The 21522-nt window shown below is 44.2% G+C and overlaps 4 non-coding genes across 4 annotated transcripts; all 4 read right to left on the bottom strand.

The window, feature by feature from the left end:
* Positions 1-5624: 5624 nt before the first annotated feature.
* On the bottom strand, positions 5625-5706 carry TRNAS-GCU (transfer RNA serine (anticodon GCU)). Its single transcript has one exon. It is a non-coding gene; the product is annotated as a tRNA-Ser (tRNA).
* Positions 5707-9594: 3888 nt separating this feature from the next.
* On the bottom strand, positions 9595-9676 carry TRNAS-GCU (transfer RNA serine (anticodon GCU)). The gene has a single exon. It is a non-coding gene; the product is annotated as a tRNA-Ser (tRNA).
* A 3892-nt stretch (positions 9677-13568) lies between these two features.
* On the bottom strand, positions 13569-13650 carry TRNAS-GCU (transfer RNA serine (anticodon GCU)). Its single transcript has one exon. It is a non-coding gene; the product is annotated as a tRNA-Ser (tRNA).
* A 3891-nt stretch (positions 13651-17541) lies between these two features.
* Positions 17542-17623, bottom strand: TRNAS-GCU (transfer RNA serine (anticodon GCU)). Its single transcript has one exon. It is a non-coding gene; the product is annotated as a tRNA-Ser (tRNA).
* Between the last annotated feature and the right edge of the window lie 3899 nt (positions 17624-21522).

Here is a 21522-nt window from a genome sequence, read left to right as displayed (position 1 = left end):
AAACACAGCGCCCCCTAAAGGTCAGTGCATCCCTTCCCCAAACATCCCAAGCGCCACCCCCGCCCGCCACCCATCCCCCTTCTCCACCCAGCACTGCCCTAAAGCCGGCCTCGGAGGCATCTTTCACTCTTCATCTAAAATGCGAACCATGGTCAAATGGGCAGATCAGATTTCACTTTCATGGAAGGAATAAAGACACAAATTATTTGTTTCTCCCTGTGCCTCGTTTTGCGTGTTTGTTAAGCCCATCTATCTTCAGCTGCTGGGATGTGGGTTTCGCTGCTATCTTTCCCTTTATCTTGTGATGAAACAGATAAATTGGGGAAAACGAAGTCGGAAAATTACACGTTGGCAAAAAGTAAAAAATTAGGAATGTTATGCACGGAAGATTCGACTCCTATAGATCACGAATGAGCAACATGTAATATATAGAAAACGTCCCTATTGAAGAAGATGGATTCGTTATACCATAGACTGTACCTTCGTCCACTTTTCAGAACTGTACCTTCGACCACTTTTCAGATCTTACGGAGTTAGGAAGTGCAAGGAGGCGGAAGCGCTATGTATGCGTTCAGATTAGAAATACATTGTGATAAAGGTCTCAACTTATATCTTGGAAGCATGGAAACTTCGTCTATCAATGCACCCAAAGTTGGTACAGGCATAATAGCCTATGTTATCCCGTAGCTATTTAGCCTGGGAAATCGGTGCAGGGTAGTGAAAAACTGGGTTAGGCCTCGGGCTTTTATTAAATGGTTGGAAGGCAATGCAAGGCCCCAAATGATTCGTCCCATAATAAGACATTTTAAATATCAGACTTATAATGTTTTTCTAGAATAAGTTAAGTTTTTATGTAAATTATGGTCAAATTAGGTTTTACGATAATACATGGTAAATTGGATACATTTTTGGCACATGTTAAATCAAAAATTCAAGCATATTTTTCTTTTATTGAGATGTTTTATTCGATGTGATTTTTATTGAGTTTGATGGATTGATATCTATTGTGTGATTATTGTTAAGGCCGGATAGGCCAATAACAATTAAATAAATGGGTTAAATGGGTTATACCATAGCAGGTGCACGAATTTTACGACTTGCTGAAAGTAATATACATTTATTGTGCTGGAAGTATATCAGAGTAAGTAAAAACCATTCAGATATGGAGTACAAAATTATCTTAAAAGCGGAGCAAGGGGATTCGAACCCACGCCCCGAAAAGACTTGATTGTTAATACAATTATTTAGGGCGCTCGGCCACTCTAACACTGAGATAAAAAGGTCACTTATCTGAAAATAGATAGCATGTGTCACATCTCATGATTTGGATGGAGTTTTGCTTCTATATTCCTTTTCACATTGTGCTGAAAGACTTAAATTGGTAATATAAAATAATAAACTTTGACAAAAAAGAACAACGCTAGGCAACTAAGTCTGTCAACAATGAGTAAATGTTGTATCCATTTATAGGAAACGTCCTTAATGAAGAAGATGAACTTGTCACACTAATGCCACAGCAGGCGCGCGAATGCAACGTAATTTCCAATTGTAACCAGAAATCAACAATTAGAATGCTGGGATATATTGGTGTAATGCTCCTTGGTCTCTCTTGTTCAGACCAAAGGCAAAACCTAAGTAATTACAAAACAAATCAGGGAACCGACGCAGGTGGGACTCGAACCCACGCGTGCAGATCACAATGGATTAGCAGTCCATCCCCTTAACCACTCAGCCACTTCGTTAGATGACAATTGAATGTGCACCTTTAAATACCAATATATCTCACAGGCCACGTAGTATGTTTTTGTCGTTTTGTTATTATTTATGTTTTTACTGAGATGGTAACTTCACTAAATGTCATTTTTACAGCAACGTCTAGATTATGATCTTGGAGATCATTCCTCCTACTATATTGTGGGGACAACTTTAATTAACAACACCATCACCCAGACGAAGAAGCATCTCAATTCTTCTCATACCTACCTACTGCAGCAATGCTGCAAAATTTGTGATGAACTGTATAATAAGAAAATATCACACAGTAGCTTTTTTCTTATGCTCTTAGGTCTGGGAGACTGAAGTAATTTAGAGTTATGATAAGTATGAAATTAGAGGTCATGTGTCCTTACTTAGCATTGGCTCATTCAGGGTGAAGGTTACAGTGCATAGGTGAGCTGACAAGTCAGTGTTTCTGTAAACAAGAAAGCCAACTAGGCTGTGCAAAGGACTAGTTAACAAGCAGAGTCTAGTGCAGATTCTGATTGCTGGCTATAGTTTGTGGTGTCTCTTGTTATTCCTACATCTCCCCACTTGGATTGTTTTTCTATGCAAACCAGCAATATTTCTTTCTGAAGGCCAATATTTTCTTCACAGTGCTAGTTGGAACAGGAATTACATGTGCCTTTTTTTGGAGTTATAGTTATCACCATTTCCTACTCATCCTTGGATATTTGGGTGGTTTACACTTATTTTGATGTGGAGCTGATACCTCTTACTTTGAAATTTATGACCCAATCTTTGGCTGGGTATTCTGGTTGTACTGATTTCACGGTGACCTGTCCGGTTGTGCTGGTGAATGTGAGGGTGGTTTCGATATAGTTATGCGACACTGTAAGGACACAATACATCTGCTGCTAAAAGTGGAGGTGACATTTGGGGGGGGCAGTAAATAGTTGGTGAACATAAATGCAGAGCCCCAACGTGTTTCCCATGGCCCTATTTCTGCATATCAAGATTGCCATAACCTTTCTCTTTCACTAATCTACACTTGCCTATTTGTGAAGATTTTTTTTGTCTCCTTTTCCAACTTCATCTTTGTTTTCTTATCTCTATTTCTCCTTTCTTCCTTTTCTGCCTTTCTATCTTTCACTGGGTCATGGTCTGTTGGTGAAAAATAAGCCCCAAACTCCTAAACTGAGTGCAGGTTCCCACCACAGACAAACTAAGTGGTGGTAGCTGGGGGGGAGGAGTGTTGGGGGAGATAGGGAATCTGTGTAAAAGCCCTGGAATGGATCCACTCCTTCCTCTCCGGGAGGACTCATAGGGTCAGACTCCCACCCTACACATCCAGACCCACAGAAGTCAACTGCGGAGTCCCCCAAGGATCCTCTTTGAGTCCAAATCTTTTCAACGTATATATGGCCCCAATTGTAGCCATCGTCAGAAGCCATGGAATGAACATTGTGTTGTTTGCTGATGACACACAACTCATCTTCTCCCTTACCGAAGACCCAGACATGGCCAAAAGGAACTTCCACTCAGGAATGGAAGCCGTCGCCACCTGGATGTGAGAAAGCTGCCTCAAGCTCAACTCTGACAAGACCGAGCTCATCATCTTCGGAAACGCCACCTCAGCATGTAATGACCTCTGGTGGCACACTTTCCTCAGCACCCCCCCACACCGAATGAGCACGCCTCCAACCGAGGCATCATCCTCTACTCCTCCCTATCCATGACCCGTCAGGTAAACTCAGTCTCCTCCTCCTGCTGGCACATACTCCGCAAACTTTAAAATGTCTTCAGGTGGATCCCAGCAGACTGCTGCAGGACAGTCCGCCACGCCTCAGTCACAAGCAAGCTCGACTATGGCAATGCTCTCTATGCCGGCACCGTGGAGAGAAACATCCCAAAACTACAACTCATCCAGAATACCGCCGCTGGACTGATCCTGAACCTCCCACACCGAGAACATATCTCCCAACACCTGAGGACCCTTCAGGCTCCCGGTTGAGAAATGAATCTCCTTCAAGCTACTCACCCACACCTACAAGGCCATACACAACGTCAGACCAGCCTACCTAAATCCCCGCGTCTCCTTCCACTCCCCTGCCAGATACCTCCGCTCTGCCTAGCTGGCCCTGGTCACCATCCCCCGCATTTGTAAAACCACCGCAGGTGGATGATTCTTCACCTACATTGCAGCAAAGAGCTGGAACAACCTCCCCTGGCACCTCAGACAAAGCCCATCGCTTACTACCTTCAGGAAGTACCTCAAGACGTGGCTCTTCGGATGAAGCCCCCCCACCCCCCTCCAGCGCCTTGAGAACCTCAAGGGTGAGTAGCTGCACTTTATAAAAACGGATTGATTGATTGAAGGGTTAGCATACTTTGCATAGGTGTGAGGTCTCACCTCTGGAAAGCCAGTCAGCTAATACAATCTCATCTGGATGGAAATGTGCTGCATATGGCATATTACACCTGGTGGGGTAGGTTGGCGCTAGAGCTAGCTTGTTAAATCCTTGGGTAAAGGAAGCCTTACACTAACAAAATGCAACATTGTGTTATGTGTAGCTTACAAAAGCGTGAGGCTTCTGCCTAAACTGCCTAAACATAAAGTGTTTGTGTGTATGCTCGTAATGTTCTCAACTATACTCATGATAGTCCCACTACACATATGTGTGAGGTCTCAAGATCTGATGTCACTTCCTGCAAAGTCATGGCTTCTGATGCCTCTTTCTCTGATGTCACATGTGATGTCACGTGCCAGGATTTCACTCATACTGCCTAACTTGTTTAGTCCCCCCACTTCTATTTTTAGGACTTGTGCCCTGTGCAACACTCTGCAGCAGGTGCTTTTGAATCGTAAATTAGTGCTAAACACAGCGCCCCCTAAAGGTCAGTGCATCCCTTCCCCAAACATCCCAAGCGCCACCCCCGCCCGCCAGCCATCCCTCTTCTCCACCCAGCACTGCCCTAAAGCCGGCCTCGGAGGCATCTTTCACTCTTCATCTAAAATGCGAACCATGGTCAAATGGGCAGATTAGATTTCACTTTCATGGAAGGAAGGAAGACACAAATTATTTGTTTCTCCCTGTGCCTCGTTTTGCGTGTTTGTTAAGCCCATCTATCTTCAGCTGCTGGGATGTGGGTTTCGCTGCTATCTTTCCCTTTCTCTTGTGATGAAACAGATAAATTGGGGAAAACGAAGTCGGAAAATTACACGTTGGCAAAAAGTAAAAAATTAGGAATGTTATGCACGGAAGATTCGACTCCTATAGATCACGAATGAGCAACATGTAATATATAGAAAACGTCCCTATTGAAGAAGATGGATTCGTTATACCATAGCAGGTGCACGAATATTACGACTTGCTGAAAGTAATATACATTTATTGTGCTGGAAGTATATCAGAGTAAGTAAAAACCATTCAGATATGGAGTACAAAATAATCTTAAAAGCAGAGCAAGGGGATTCGAATACACGCCCCGAAAAGACTTGATTGTTAATGGAATTATTTAGGGCGCTCGGCCACTCTAACACTGACTGGTCACTTATCTGAAAATAGATAGCATGTGTCACATCTCATGATTTGGATGTAGTTTTGCTTCTATATTCCTTTTCACATTGTGCTGAAAGACTTAAATTGGTAATATAAAATAATAAACTTTGACAAAAAAGAACAACGCTAGGCAACTAAGTCTGTCAACAATGAGTAAATGTTGTATCCATTTATAGGAAACGTCCTTAATGAAGAAGATGAACTTGTCACACTAATGCCACAGCAGGCGCGCGAATGCAACGTAATTTCCAATTGTAACCAGAAATCAACAATTATAATGCTCCTTGGTCTCTCTTGTTCAGACCAAAGGCAAAGCCGAAGTAATTACAAAACAGATCGGGGAACCGACGATGGTGGGATTCGAACCCATGCGTGCAGAGCACAATGAATTAGCAGTCCATGGCCTTAACCACTCGGCCACTTCGTCAGATGACAATTGACGGTGCACCTTTAAATACCAATATATCTCACAGGCCACGTAGTATGTTTTTGTTGTTTTGTTATTATTTATGTTTTTACTGAGATGGTAACTTCACTAAATGTCATTTTTACAGCAACGTCTAGATTATGATCTTGGAGATCATTCCTCCTACTATATTGTGGGGACAACTTTAATTAACAACACCATCACCCCGACGAAGAAGCATCTCAATTCTTCTCATACCTACCTACTGCAGCAATGCTGCAAAATTTGTGATGATCTGTATAATAAGAAAATATCACACAGTAGCTTTTTTTATGCTCTTAGGTCTGGGTGACTGAAGTAATTTAGAGTTATGATAAGTATGAAATTAGAGGTCATGCGTCCTTACTTAGCATTGGCTCATTCAGGGTGAAGGTTACAGTGCATAGGTGAGCTGACAAGTCAGTGTTTCTGTAAACAAGAAAGACAACTAGGCTGTGCAAAGGACTAGTTAACAAGCAGAGTCTAGTGCAGATTCTGATTGCTGGCTATAGTTTGTGGTGTCTCTTGTTATTCCTACATCTCCCCCTTGGATTGTTTTTCTATGCAAACCAGCAATATTTCCTTCTGAAGGCCAATATTTTCTTCACAGTGCTAGTTGGAACAGGAATTACATGTGCCTTTTTTTGGAGTTATAGTTATCACCATTTCCTACTCATCCTTGGATATTTGGGTGGTTTACGCTTATTTTGATGTGGAGCTGATACCTCTTACTTTGAAATTTATGACCCAATCTTTGGCTGGGTATTCTGGTTGTACTGATTTCACGGTGACCTGTCCGGTTGTGCTGGTGAATGTGAGGGTGGTTTCGATATAGTTATGCGACACAGTAAGGACACAATACGTCTGCTGCTAAAAGTGGAGGTGACATTTGGGGGGGCAGTGAATAGTTTGTGAACATAAATGCAGAGCCCCATCATGTTTCCCATGGCCCTATTTCTGCATATCAAGATTGCCATAACCTTTCTCTTTCACTAATCTACACTTGCCTATTTGTGAAGATTTTTTTCGTCTCCTTTTCCAACTTCATCTTTGTTTTCTTATCTCTATTTCTCCTTTCTTCCTTTTCTGCCTTTCTATCTTTCACTGGGTCATGGTCTGTTGGTGAAAAATAAGCCCCAAACTCCTAAACTGAGTGCAGGGTTCCCACCACAGACAAACTAAGTGGTGGAGCTGGGGGGGAGGAGTGTTGGTGGAGATAGGGAATCTGTGTAAAAGCCCTGGAATGGATCCACTCCTTCCTCTCCGGGAAGACTCATAGGGTCAGACTCCCACCCTACACATCCAGACCCACAGGAGTCAACTGCGGAGTCCCCCAAGGATCCTCTTTGAGTCCAACTCTTGTCAACGTATATATGGCCCCAATCGTAGCCATCGGCAGAAGCCATGGAATGAACATTGTGTTGTATGCTGATGACACACAACTCATCTTCTCCCTTACCGAAGACCCAGACATGGCCAAAAGGAACTTCCACTCAGGAATGGAAGCCGTCGCCACCTGGATGTGAGAAAGCTGCCTCAAGCTCAACTCTGACAAGACCGAGCTTATCATCTTCGGAAACGCCACCTCAGCATGTAATGACCTCTGGTGGCACACATCCCTCAGCACCCCCCCACACCGAATGAGCACGCCTCCAACCGAGGCATCATCCTCTACTCCTCCCTATCCATGACCCGTCAGGTAAACTCAGTCTCCTCCTCCTGCTGGCACATACTCCGCAAACTTTAAAATGTCTTCAGGTGGATCCCAGCAGACTGCTGCAGGACAGTCCGCCACGCCTCAGTCACAAGCAAGCTCGACTATGGCAATGCTCTCTATGCCGGCACCTTGGAGAGAAACATCCAAAAACTACAACTCATCCAGAATACCACCGCTGGACTGATCCTGAACCTCCCACAACGAGAACATATCTCCCAACACCTGAGGACCCTTCAGGCTCCCGGTTGAGAAATGAATCTCCTTCAAGCTACTCACCCACACCTACAAGGCCATACACAACGTCAGACCAGCCTACCTAAATCCCCAAGTCTCCTTCCACACCCCTGCCAGATACCTCCGCTCTGCCTAGCTAACCCTGGTCACCATCCCCCGCATTTGTAAAACCACCGCAGGTGGATGATTCTTCACCTACATTGCAGCAAAGAGCTGGAACAACCTCCCCTTGCACCTCAGACAAAGCCCATCGCTTACTACCTTCAGGAAGTACCTCAAGACGTGGCTCTTCGGATGAAGCCCCCCCCACCCCCTCCAGCGCCTTGAGAACCTCAAGGGTGAGTAGCTGCACTTTATAAAAACTGATTGATTGATTGAAGGGTTAGCATACTTTGCATAGGCGTGAGGTCTCACCTCTGGAGAGCCAGACAGCTAATACAATCTCATCTGGATGGAAATGTGCTGCATATGGCATATTACACCTGGTGGGGTAGGTTGGCGCTAGAGCTAGCTTGTTAAGTCCTTGGGTAAAGGAAGCCTTACACTAACAAAAGGCAACATTGTGTTATGTGTAGCTTACAAAAGCGTGAGTCTTCTGCCTAAACTGCCTAAACATAAAGTGTTTGTGTGTATGCTCGTAATGTTCTCAACTGTACTCATGATAGTCCCACTACTCATATGTGTGAGGTCTCGGGATCTGATGTCACTTCCTGCAAAGTCATGGCTTCTGATGCCACTTTCTCTGATGTCACATGTGATGTCACGTGCCAGGATTTCACTCAGACTGCCTAACTTGTTTAGTCCCCCCACTTCTATTTTTAGGACTTGTGCCCTGTGCAACACTCTGCAGCAGGTGCTTTTAAATCGTGAGTTAGTGCTAAACACAGCGCCCCCTAAAGGTCAGTGCATCCCTTCCCCAACATCCCAAGCGCCACCCCCGCCCGCCACCCATCCCTCTTCTCCACCCAGCACTGCCCTAAAGCCGGCCTCGGAGGCATCTTTCACTCTTCATCTAAAATGCGAACCATGGTCAAATGGGCAGATCAGATTTCACTTTCATGGAAGGAAGGAAGACACAAATTATTTGTTTCTCCCTGTGCCTCGTTTTGCGTGTTTGTTAAGCCCATCTATCTTCAGCTGCTGGGATGTGGGTTTCTCTGCTATCTTTCCCTTTATCTTGTGATGAAACAGATAAATTGGGGAAAACGAAGTCGGAAAATTACACGTTGACAAAAAGTAAAAAATTAGGAATGTTTTGCACGGAAGATTCGACTCCTATAGATCACGAATGAGCAACATGTAACATATAGAAAACGTCCCTATTGAAGAAGATGGATTCGTTATACCATAGCAGGTGCACGAATATTACGACTTGCTGAAAGTAATATACATTTATTGTGCTGGAAGTATATCAGAGTAAGTAAAAACCATTCAGATATGGAGTACAAAATTATCTTAAAAGCGGATTCGAACCCACGCCCCGAAAAGTCTTGATTGTTAATACAATTATTTAGGGCGCTCGGCCACTCTAACACTGAACGGTCACTTATCTGAAAATAGATAGCATGTGTCACATCTCATGATTTGGATGGAGTTTTGCTTCTATATTCCTTTTCACATTGTGCTGAAAGACTTAAATTGGTAATATAAAATAATAAACTTTGACAAAAAAGAACAACGCTAGGCAACTAAGTCTGTCAACAATGAGTAAATGTTGTATCCATTTATAGGAAACGTCCTTAATGAAGAAGATGAACTTGTCACACTAATGCCAGAGCAGGCGCGCGAATGCAACGTAATTTCCAATTGTAACCAGAAATCAACAATTATAATGCTGGGATATATTGGTGTAATGCTCCTTGGTCTCTCTTGTTCAGACCAAAGGCAAAGCCTAAGTAATTACAAAACAGATCGGGAACCGACAAAGGTGGGATTCGAACCCACGCGTGCAGAGCACAATGGATTAGCAGTCCATCGCCTTAACCACTCGGCCACTTCGTCAGATGACAATTGACGGTGCACCTTTAAATACCAATATATCTCACAGGCCACGTAGTATGTTTTTGTTGTTTTGTTATTATTTATGTTTTTACTGAGATGGTAACTTCACTAAATGTCATTTTTACAGCAACGTCTAGATTATTATCTTGGAGATCATTCCTCCTACTATATTGTGGGGACAACTTTAATTAACAACACCATCACCCCGACGAAGAAGCATCTCAATTCTTCTCATACCTACCTACTGAGGCAATGCTGCAAAATTTGTGATGAACTGTATAATAAGAAAATATCACACAGTAGCTTTTTTCTTATGCTCTTAGGTCTGGGAGACTGAAGTAATTTAGAGTTATGATAAGTATGAAATTAGAGGTCATGTGTCCTTACTTAGCATTGGCTCATTCAGGGTGAAGGTTACAGTGCATAGGTGAGCTGACAAGTCAGTGTTTCTGTAAACAAGAAAGCCAACTAGGCTGTGCAAAGGACTAGTTAACAAGCAGAGTCTAGTGCAGATTCTGATTGCTGGCTATAGTTTGTGGTGTCTCTTGTTATTCCTACATCTCCCCACTTGGATTGTTTTTCTATGCAAACCAGCAATATTTCCTTCTGAAGGCCAATATTTTCTTCACAGTGCTAGTTGGAACAGGAATTACATGTGCCTTTTTTTGGAGTTATAGTTATCACCATTTCCTCCTCATCCTTGGATATTTGGGTGGTTTACGCTTATTTTGATGTGGAGCTGATACCTCTTACTTTGAAATTTATGACCCAATCTTTGGCTGGGTATTCTGGTTGTACTGATTTCACGGTGACCTGTCCGGTTGTGCTGGTGAATGTGAGGGTGGTTTCGATATAGTTATGCGACACAGTAAGGACACAATACGTCTGCTGCTAAAAGTGGAGGTGACATTTGGGGGGGCAGTGAATAGTTTGTGAACATAAATGCAGAGCCCCATCATGTTTCCCATGGCCCTATTTCTGCATATCAAGATTGCCATAATCTTTCTCTTTCACTAATCTACACTTGCCTATTTGTGAAGATTTTTTTCGTCTCCTTTTCCAACTTCATCTTTGTTTTCTTATCTCTATTTCTCCTTTCTTCCTTTTCTGCCTTTTTATCTTTCACTGGGTCATGGTCTGTTGGTGAAAAATAAGCCCCAAACTCCTAAACTGAGTGCAGGTTCCCACCACAGACAAACTAAGTGGTGGAGCTGGGGGGGAGGAGTGTTGGTGGAGATAGGGAATCTGTGTAAAAGCCCTGGAATGGATCCACTCCTTCCTCTCCGGGAAGACTCATAGGGTCAGACTCCCACCCTACACATCCAGACCCACAGGAGTCAACTGCGGAGTCCCCCAAGGATCCTCTTTGAGTCCAACTCTTGTCAACGTATATATGGCCCCAATCGTAGCCATCGGCAGAAGCCATGGAATGAACATTGTGTTGTATGCTGATGACACACAACTCATCTTCTCCCTTACCGAAGACCCAGACATGGCCAAAAGGAACTTCCACTCAGGAATGGAAGCCGTCGCCACCTGGATGTGAGAAAGCTGCCTCAAGCTCAACTCTGACAAGACCGAGCTTATCATCTTCGGAAACGCCACCTCAGCATGTAATGACCTCTGGTGGCACACATCCCTCAGCACCCCCCCACACCGAATGAGCACGCCTCCAACCGAGGCATCATCCTCTACTCCTCCCTATCCATGACCCGTCAGGTAAACTCAGTCTCCTCCTCCTGCTGGCACATACTCCGCAAACTTTAAAATGTCTTCAGGTGGATCCCAGCAGACTGCTGCAGGACAGTCCGCCACGCCTCAGTCACAAGCAAGCTCGACTATGGCAATGCTCTCTATGCCGGCACCTTGGAGAGAAACATCCAAAAACTACAACTCATCCAGAATACCACCGCTGGACTGATCCTGAACCTCCCACAACGAGAACATATCTCCCAACACCTGAGGACCCTTCAGGCTCCCGGTTGAGAAATGAATCTCCTTCAAGCTACTCACCCACACCTACAAGGCCATACACAACGTCAGACCAGCCTACCTAAATCCCCAAGTCTCCTTCCACACCCCTGCCAGATACCTCCGCTCTGCCTAGCTAACCCTGGTCACCATCCCCCGCATTTGTAAAACCACCGCAGGTGGATGATTCTTCACCTACATTGCAGCAAAGAGCTGGAACAACCTCCCCTTGCACCTCAGACAAAGCCCATCGCTTACTACCTTCAGGAAGTACCTCAAGACGTGGCTCTTCGGATGAAGCCCCCCCCCACCCCCTCCAGCGCCTTGAGAACCTCAAGGGTGAGTAGCTGCACTTTATAAAAACTGATTGATTGATTGAAGGGTTAGCATACTTTGCATAGGCGTGAGGTCTCACCTCTGGAGAGCCAGACAGCTAATACAATCTCATCTGGATGGAAATGTGCTGCATATGGCATATTACACCTGGTGGGGTAGGTTGGCGCTAGAGCTAGCTTGTTAAGTCCTTGGGTAAAGGAAGCCTTACACTAACAAAAGGCAACATTGTGTTATGTGTAGCTTACAAAAGCGTGAGTCTTCTGCCTAAACTGCCTAAACATAAAGTGTTTGTGTGTATGCTCGTAATGTTCTCAACTGTACTCATGATAGTCCCACTACACATATGTGTGAGGTCTCGGGATCTGATGTCACTTCCTGCAAAGTCATGGCTTCTGATGCCACTTTCTCTGATGTCACATGTGATGTCACGTGCCAGGATTTCACTCAGACTGCCTAACTTGTTTAGTCCCCCCACTTCTATTTTTAGGACTTGTGCCCTGTGCAACACTCTGCAGCAGGTGCTTTTAAATCGTGAGTTAGTGCTAAACACAGCGCCCCCTAAAGGTCAGTGCATCCCTTCCCCAAACATCCCAAGCGCCACCCCCGCCCGCCACCCATCCCTCTTCTCCACCCAGCACTGCCCTAAAGCCGGCCTCGGAGGCATCTTTCACTCTTCATCTAAAATGCGAACCATGGTCAAATGGGCAGATCAGATTTCACTTTCATGGAAGGAAGGAAGACACAAATTATTTGTTTCTCCCTGTGCCTCGTTTTGCGTGTTTGTTAAGCCCATCTATCTTCAGCTGCTGGGATGTGGGTTTCTCTGCTATCTTTCCCTTTATCTTGTGATGAAACAGATAAATTGGGGAAAACGAAGTCGGAAAATTACACGTTGACAAAAAGTAAAAAATTAGGAATGTTATGAACGGAAGATTCGACTCCTATAGATCACGAATGAGCAACATGTAACATATAGAAAACGTCCCTATTGAAGAAGATGGATTCGTTATACCATAGCAGGTGCACGAATATTACGACTTGCTGAAAGTAATATACATTTATTGTGCTGGAAGTATATCAGAGTAAGTAAAAACCATTCAGATATGGAGAACAAAATTATCTTAAAAGCTGATTCGAACCCACGCCCCGAAAAGTCTTGATTGTTAATACAATTATTTAGGGCGCTCGGCTACTCTAACAATGAACGGTCATTTATCTGAAAATAGATAGCATGTGTCACATCTCATGATTTGGATGGAGTTTTGCTTCTATATTCCTTTTCACATTGTGCTGAAAGACTTAAATTGGTAATATAAAATAATCAACTTTGACAAAAAAGAACAACGCTAGGCAACTAAGTCTGTCAACAATGAGTAAATGTTGTATCCATTTATAGGAAACGTCCTTAATGAAGAAGATGAACTTGTCACACTAATGCCACAGCAGGCGCGCGAATGCAACGTAATTTCCAATTGTAACCAGAAATCAACAATTATAATGCTGGGATATATTGGTGTAATGCTCCTTGGTCTCTCTTGTTCAGACCAAAGGCAAAGCCTAAGTAATTACAAAACAGATCGGGAACCGACAAAGGTGGGATTCGAACCCACGCGTGCAGAGCACAATGGATTAGCAGTCCATCGCCTTAACCACTCGGCCACTTCGTCAGATGACAATTGACGGTGCACCTTTAAATACCAATATATCTCACAGGCCACGTAGTATGTTTTTGTTGTTTTGTTATTATTTATGTTTTTACTGAGATGGTAACTTCACTAAATGTCATTTTTACAGCAACGTCTAGATTATTATCTTGGAGATCATTCCTCCTACTATATTGTGGGGACAACTTTAATTAACAACACCATCACCCCGACGAAGAAGCATCTCAATTCTTCTCATACCTACCTACTGAGGCAATGCTGCAAAATTTGTGATGAACTGTATAATAAGAAAATATCACACAGTAGCTTTTTTCTTATGCTCTTAGGTCTGGGAGACTGAAGTAATTTAGAGTTATGATAAGTATGAAATTAGAGGTCATGTGTCCTTACTTAGCATTGGCTCATTCAGGGTGAAGGTTACAGTGCATAGGTGAGCTGACAAGTCAGTGTTTCTGTAAACAAGAAAGCCAACTAGGCTGTGCAAAGGACTAGTTAACAAGCAGAGTCTAGTGCAGATTCTGATTGCTGGCTATAGTTTGTGGTGTCTCTTGTTATTCCTACATCTCCCCACTTGGATTGTTTTTCTATGCAAACCAGCAATATTTCCTTCTGAAGGCCAATATTTTCTTCACAGTGCTAGTTGGAACAGGAATTACATGTGCCTTTTTTTGGAGTTATAGTTATCACCATTTCCTACTCATCCTTGGATATTTGGGTGGTTTACGCTTATTTTGATGTGGAGCTGATACCTCTTACTTTGAAATTTATGACCCAATCTTTGGCTGGGTATTCTGGTTGTACTGATTTCACGGTGACCTGTCCGGTTGTGCTGGTGAATGTGAGGGTGGTTTCGATATAGTTATGCGACACAGTAAGGACACAATACGTCTGCTGCTAAAAGTGGAGGTGACATTTGGGGGGGCAGTGAATAGTTTGTGAACATAAATGCAGAGCCCCATCATGTTTCCCATGGCCCTATTTCTGCATATCAAGATTGCCATAATCTTTCTCTTTCACTAATCTACACTTGCCTATTTGTGAAGAATTTTTTCGTCTCCTTTTCCAACTTCATCTTTGTTTTCTTATCTCTATTTCTCCTTTCTTCCTTTTCTGCCTTTCTATCTTTCACTGGGTCATGGTCTGTTGGTGAAAAATAAGCCCCAAACTCCTAAACTGAGTGCAGGTTCCCACCACAGACAAACTAAGTGGTGGAGCTGGGGGGGAGGAGTGTTGGTGGAGATAGGGAATCTGTGTAAAAGCCCTGGAATGGATCCACTCCTTCCTCTCCGGGAAGACTCATAGGGTCAGACTCCCACCCTACACATCCAGACCCACAGGAGTCAACTGCGGAGTCCCCCAAGGATCCTCTTTGAGTCCAACTCTTGTCAACGTATATATGGCCCCAATCGTAGCCATCGGCAGAAGCCATGGAATGAACATTGTGTTGTATGCTGATGACACACAACTCATCTTCTCCCTTACCGAAGACCCAGACATGGCCAAAAGGAACTTCCACTCAGGAATGGAAGCCGTCGCCACCTGGATGTGAGAAAGCTGCCTCAAGCTCAACTCTGACAAGACCGAGCTTATCATCTTCGGAAACGCCACCTCAGCATGTAATGACCTCTGGTGGCACACATCCCTCAGCACCCCCCCACACCGAATGAGCACGCCTCCAACCGAGGCATCATCCTCTACTCCTCCCTATCCATGACCCGTCAGGTAAACTCAGTCTCCTCCTCCTGCTGGCACATACTCCGCAAACTTTAAAATGTCTTCAGGTGGATCCCAGCAGACTGCTGCAGGACAGTCCGCCACGCCTCAGTCACAAGCAAGCTCGACTATGGCAATGCTCTCTATGCCGGCACCTTGGAGAGAAACATCCAAAAACTACAACTCATCCAGAATACCACCGCTGGACTGATCCTGAACCTCCCACAACGAGAACATATCTCCCAACACCTGAGGACCCTTCAGGCTCCCGGTTGAGAAATGAATCTCCTTCAAGCTACTCACCCACACCTACAAGGCCATACACAACGTCAGACCAGCCTACCTAAATCCCCAAGTCTCCTTCCACACCCCTGCCAGATACCTCCGCTCTGCCTAGCTAACCCTGGTCACCATCCCCCGCATTTGTAAAACCACCGCAGGTGGATGATTCTTCACCTACATTGCAGCAAAGAGCTGGAACAACCTCCCCTTGCACCTCAGACAAAGCCCATCGCTTACTACCTTCAGGAAGTACCTCAAGACGTGGCTCTTCGGATGAAGCCCCCCCCACCCCCTCCAGCGCCTTGAGAACCTCAAGGGTGAGTAGCTGCACTTTATAAAAACTGATTGATTGATTGAAGGGTTAGCATACTTTGCATAGGCGTGAGGTCTCACCTCTGGAGAGCCAGACAGCTAATACAATCTCATCTGGATGGAAATGTGCTGCATATGGCATATTACACCTGGTGGGGTAGGTTGGCGCTAGAGCTAGCTTGTTAAGTCCTTGGGTAAAGGAAGCCTTACACTAACAAAAGGCAACATTGTGTTATGTGTAGCTTACAAAAGCGTGAGTCTTCTGCCTAAACTGCCTAAACATAAAGTGTTTGTGTGTATGCTCGTAATGTTCTCAACTGTACTCATGATAGTCCCACTACACATATGTGTGAGGTCTCGGGATCTGATGTCACTTCCTGCAAAGTCATGGCTTCTGATGCCACTTTCTCTGATGTCACATGTGATGTCACGTGCCAGGATTTCACTCAGACTGCCTAACTTGTTTAGTCCCCCCACTTCTATTTTTAGGACTTGTGCCCTGTGCAACACTCTGCAGCAGGTGCTTTTAAATCGTGAGTTAGTGCTAAACACAGCGCCCCCTAAAGGTCAGTGCATCCCTTCCCCAAACATCCCAAGCGCCACCCCCGCCCGCCACCCATCCCTCTTCTCCACCCAGCACTGCCCTAAAGCCGGCCTCGGAGGCATCTTTCACTCTTCATCTAAAATGCGAACCATGGTCAAATGGGCAGATCAGATTTCACTTTCATGGAAGGAAGGAAGACACAAATTATTTGTTTCTCCCTGTGCCTCGTTTTGCGTGTTTGTTAAGCCCATCTATCTTCAGCTGCTGGGATGTGGGTTTCTCTGCTATCTTTCCCTTTATCTTGTGATGAAACAGATAAATTAGGGAAAACGAAGTCGGAAAATTACACGTTGACAAAAAGTAAAAAATTAGGAATGTTATGCACGGAAGATTCGACTCCTATAGATCACGAATGAGCAACATGTAACATATAGAAAACGTCCCTATTGAAGAAGATGGATTCGTTATACCATAGCAGGTGCACGAATATTACGACTTGCTGAAAGTAATATACATTTATTGTGCTGGAAGTATATCAGAGTAAGTAAAAACCATTCAGATATGGAGTACAAAATTATCTTAAAAGCGGATTCGAACCCACGCCCCGAAAAGTCTTGATTGTTAATACAATTATTTAGGGCGCTCGGCTACTCTAACAATGAACGGTCACTTATCTGAAAATAGATAGCATGTGTCACATCTCATGATTTGGATGGAGTTTTGCTTCTATATTCCTTTTCACATTGTGCTGAAAGACTTAAATTGGTAATATAAAATAATAAACTTTGACAAAAAAGAACAACGCTAGGCAACTAAGTCTGTCAACAATGAGTAAATGTTGTATCCATTTATAGGAAACGTCCTTAATGAAGAAGATGAACTTGTCACACTAATGCCACAGCAGGCGCGCGAATGCAACGTAATTTCCAATTGTAACCAGAAATCAACAATTATAATGCTGGGATATATTGGTGTAATGCTCCTTGGTCTCTCTTGTTCAGACCAAAGGCAAAGCCTAAGTAATTACAAAACAGATAGGGAACCGACAAAGGTGGGATTCGAACCCACGCGTGCAGAGCACAATGGATTAGCAGTCCATCGCCTTAACCACTCGGCCACTTCGTCAGATGACAATTGACGGTGCACCTTTAAATACCAATATATCTCACAGGCCACGTAGTATGTTTTTGTTGTTTTGTTATTATTTATGTTTTTACTGAGATGGTAACTTCACTAAATGTCATTTTTACAGCAACGTCTAGATTATTATCTTGGAGATCATTCCTCCTACTATATTGTGGGGACAACTTTAATTAACAACACCATCACCCCGACGAAGAAGCATCTCAATTCTTCTCATACCTACCTACTGAGGCAATGCTGCAAAATTTGTGATGAACTGTATAATAAGAAAATATCACACAGTAGCTTTTTTCTTATGCTCTTAGGTCTGGGAGACTGAAGTAATTTAGAGTTATGATAAGTATGAAATTAGAGGTCATGTGTCCTTACTTAGCATTGGCTCATTCAGGGTGAAGGTTACAGTGCATAGGTGAGCTGACAAGTCAGTGTTTCTGTAAACAAGAAAGCCAACTAGGCTGTGCAAAGGACTAGTTAACAAGCAGAGTCTAGTGCAGATTCTGATTGCTGGCTATAGTTTGTGGTGTCTCTTGTTATTCCTACATCTCCCCACTTGGATTGTTTTTCTATGCAAACCAGCAATATTTCCTTCTGAAGGCCAATATTTTCTTCACAGTGCTAGTTGGAACAGGAATTACATGTGCCTTTTTTTGGAGTTATAGTTATCACCATTTCCTACTCATCCTTGGATATTTGGGTGGTTTACGCTTATTTTGATGTGGAGCTGATACCTCTTACTTTGAAATTTATGACCCAATCTTTGGCTGGGTATTCTGGTTGTACTGATTTCACGGTGACCTGTCCGGTTGTGCTGGTGAATGTGAGGGTGGTTTCGATATAGTTATGCGACACAGTAAGGACACAATACGTCTGCTGCTAAAAGTGGAGGTGACATTTGGGGGGGCAGTGAATAGTTTGTGAACATAAATGCAGAGCCCCAACATGTTTCCCACGGCCCTATTTCTGCATATCAAGATTGCCATAACCTTTCTCTTTCACTAATCTACACTTGCCTATTTGTGAAGATTTTTTTCGTCTCCTTTTCCAACTTCATCTTTGTTTTCTTATCTCTATTTCTCCTTTCTTCCTTTTCTGCCTTTCTATCTTTCACTGGGTCATGGTCTGTTGGTGAAAAATAAGCCCCAAACTCCTAAACTGAGTGCAGGTTCCCACCACAGACAAACTAAGTGGTGGTAGCTGGGGGGGAGGAGTGTTGGGGGAGATAGGGAATCTGTGTAAAAGCCCTGGAATGGATCCACTCCTTCCTCTCCGGGAGGACTCATAGGGTCAGACTCCCACCCTACACATCCAGACCCACAGGAGTCAACTGCGGAGTCCCCCAAGGATCCTCTTTGAGTCCAACTCTTGTCAACGTATATATGGCCCCAATCGTAGCCATCGGCAGAAGCCATGGAATGAACATTGTGTTGTATGCTGATGACACACAACTCATCTTCTCCCTTACCGAAGACCCAGACATGGCCAAAAGGAACTTCCACTCAGGAATGGAAGCCGTCGCCACCTGGATGTGAGAAAGCTGCCTCAAGCTCAACTCTGACAAGACCGAGCTCATCATCTTCGGAAACGCCACCTCAGCATGTAATGACCTCTGGTGGCACACATCCCTCAGCACCCCCCCACACCGAATGAGCACGCCTCCAACTGAGGCATCATCCTCTACTCCTCCCTATCCATGACCCGTCAGGTAAACTCAGTCTCCTCCTCCTGCTGGCACATACTCCGCAAACTTTAAAATGTCTTCAGGTGGATCCCAGCAGACTGCTGCAGGACAGTCCGCCACGCCTCAGTCACAAGCAAGCTCGACTATGGCAATGCTCTCTATGCCGGCACCTTGGAGAGAAACATCCAAAAACTACAACTCATCCAGAATACCGCCGCTGGACTGATCCTGAACCTCCCACACCGAGAACATATCTCCCAACACCTGAGGACCCTTCAGGCTCCCGGTTGAGAAATGAATCTCCTTCAAGCTACTCACCCACACCTACAAGGCCATACACAACGTCAGACCAGCCTACCTAAATCCCCAAGTCTCCTTCCACACCCCTGCCAGATACCTCCGCTCTGCCTAGCTGGCCCTGGTCACCATCCCCCGCATTTGTAAAACCACCGCAGGTGGATGATTCTTCACCTACATTGCAGCAAAGAGCTGGAACAACCTCCCCTTGCACCTCAGACAAAGCCCATCGCTTACTACCTTCAGGAAGTACCTCAAGACGTGGCTCTTCAGATGAAGCCCCCCCCACCCCCTCCAGCGCCTTGAGAACCTCAAGGGTGAGTAGCTGCACTTTATAAAAACTGATTGATTGATTGAAGGGTTAGCATACTTTGCATAGGCGTGAGGTCTCACCTCTGGAGAGCCAGACAGCTAATACAATCTCATCTGGATGGAAATGTGCTGCATATGGCATATTACACTTGGTGGGGTAGGCTGGCGCTAGAGCTAGCTTGTTAAATCCTTGGGTAAAGGAAGCCTTACACTAACAAAAGGCAACATTGTGTTATGTGTAGCTTACAAAAGCGTGAGTCTTCTGCCTAAACTGCCTAAACATAAAGTGTTTGTGTGTATGCTCGTAATGTTCTCAACTGTACTCATGATAGTCCCACTACACATATGTGTGAGGTCTCAAGATCTGATGTCACTTCCTGCAAAGTCATGGCTTCTGATGCCACTTTCTCTGATGTCACATGTGATGTCACGTGCCAGGATTTCACTCAGACTGCCTAACTTGTTTAGTCCCCCCACTTCTATTTTTAGGACTTGTGCCCTGTGCAACACTCTGCAGCAGGTGCTTTTAAATCGTGAGTTAATGCTAAACACAGCGCCCCCTAAAGGTCAGTGCATCCCTTCCCCAAACATCCCAAGCGCCACCCCCGCCCGCCACCCATCCCTCTTCTCCACCCAGCACTGCCCTAAAGCCGGCCTCGGAGGCATCTTTCACTCTTCATCTAAAATGCGAACCATGGTCAAATGGGCAGATCAGATTTCACTTTCATGGAAGGAAGGAAGACACAAATTATTTGTTTCTCCCTGTGCCTCGTTTTGCGTGTTTGTTAAGCCCATCTATCTTCAGCTGCTGGGATGTGGGTTTCTCTGCTATCTTTCCCTTTATCTTGTGATGAAACAGATAAATTGGGGAAAACAAAGTCGGAAAATTACACGTTGACAAAAAGTAAAAAATTAGGAATGTTATGCACGGAAGATTCGACTCCTATAGATCACGAATGAGCAACATGTAACATATAGAAAACGTCCCTATTGAAGAAGATGGATTCGTTATACCATAGCAGGTGCACGAATATTACGACTTGCTGAAAGTAATATACATTTATTGTGCTGGAAGTATATCAGAGTAAGTAAAAACCATTCAGATATGGATTACAAAATTATCTTAAAAGCGGAGCAAGGGGATTCGAACCCACGCCCCGAAAAGTCTTGATTGTTAATACAATTATTTAGGGCGCTCAGCCACTCTAACACTGAACGGTTACTTAGAAAATAGATAGCATGTGTCACATCTCATGATTTGGATGGAGTTTTGCTTCTATATTCCTTTTCACATTGTGCTGAAAGACTTAAATTGGTAATATAAAATAATAAACTTTGACAAAAAAGAACAACGCTAGGCAACTAAGTCTGTCAACAATGAGTAAATGTTGTATCCATTTATAGGAAACGTCCTTAATGAAGAAGATGAACTTGTCACACTAATGCCACAGCAGTCGCGCGAATGCAACGTAATTTCCAATTGTAACCAGAAATCAACAATTATAATGCTGGGATATATTGGTGTAATGCTCCTTGGTCTCTCTTGTTCAGACCAAAGGCAAAGACTAAGTAATTACAAAACAGATCGGGGAAC

The sequence above is a fragment of the Pleurodeles waltl genome, chromosome 4_1 (assembly GCF_031143425.1).
Source record: "Pleurodeles waltl isolate 20211129_DDA chromosome 4_1, aPleWal1.hap1.20221129, whole genome shotgun sequence".
Lineage (NCBI taxonomy): Eukaryota > Metazoa > Chordata > Amphibia > Caudata > Salamandridae > Pleurodeles > Pleurodeles waltl.
Note: the sequence above shows the minus strand (reverse complement) of the source record. Positions and strands in the feature narration are given on the sequence as shown.